At 58.0% G+C, this 710-nt stretch overlaps 1 non-coding gene across 1 annotated transcript in view; it reads right to left on the bottom strand.

Annotated features, from left to right (window-relative positions):
* LOC126435022 (small subunit ribosomal RNA) overlaps positions 1 to 289 on the bottom strand; it is a 1910-nt gene extending 1621 nt beyond the window's left edge. The window contains exon 1 of the ribosomal RNA XR_007579675.1: positions 1 to 289. This exon is cut by the window's left edge and continues 1621 nt beyond it. This is a non-coding gene — a ribosomal RNA (small subunit ribosomal RNA).
* Positions 290 to 710: the final 421 nt, after the last annotated feature.

Below are 710 nucleotides of genomic sequence, written 5' to 3'. Positions count from 1 at the left end.
CGTGCGATCAGCCCAAAGTTATTCAGAGTCACCAAGGCAAACGGACCGGACGAGCCGACCGATTGGTTTTGATCTAATAAAAGCGTCCCTTCCATCTCTGGTCGGGACTCTGTTTGCATGTATTAGCTCTAGAATTACCACAGTTATCCAAGTAACGTGGGTACGATCTAAGGAACCATAACTGATTTAATGAGCCATTCGCGGTTTCACCTTAATGCGGCTTGTACTGAGACATGCATGGCTTAATCTTTGAGACAAGCATATGACTACTGGCAGGATCAACCAGGGAGCTGCGTCAACTAGAGCTGAGCAGCCGGCCGCCCGGGAGTGTGTCCCGGGGGCCCGCGCGAACACGCAAGCGTCCGCTCAATTATTCTGCAAACAGGAGGAGGCTGAGCTCCCCTGCACCATACACCTCGAAACCCTCTCAGGTCCCGGCGGCGCGCAGCGCCGTCCTAAGTACTTGGTCGGGTTCGAGAGAGGCGCAATCGCCCGGAGTTTGGCGAGTAGACGCTTTAGGTGCGACCACCCGTGCTCCCAACTGAGCTTGCCGCTGCCGACAGAGGCCCGGGAGCGTGCTGTCGTGGCATTGCCGGCGGGAGACAACACGCGCCACCTACGGTGACCGGCAGCTCCAACGCCAGCGCCACAGAAGGACAAAAGCCCCACTTGGGTGCCGAAGCGAACTCTCCCAGCACAGCGCACGCGCC

The sequence above is a fragment of the Schistocerca serialis genome, unplaced genomic scaffold (genome assembly GCF_023864345.2).
Source record: "Schistocerca serialis cubense isolate TAMUIC-IGC-003099 unplaced genomic scaffold, iqSchSeri2.2 HiC_scaffold_1196, whole genome shotgun sequence".
Lineage (NCBI taxonomy): Eukaryota > Metazoa > Arthropoda > Insecta > Orthoptera > Acrididae > Schistocerca > Schistocerca serialis.
This window is presented reverse-complemented; position numbering and strand designations above follow the sequence as displayed.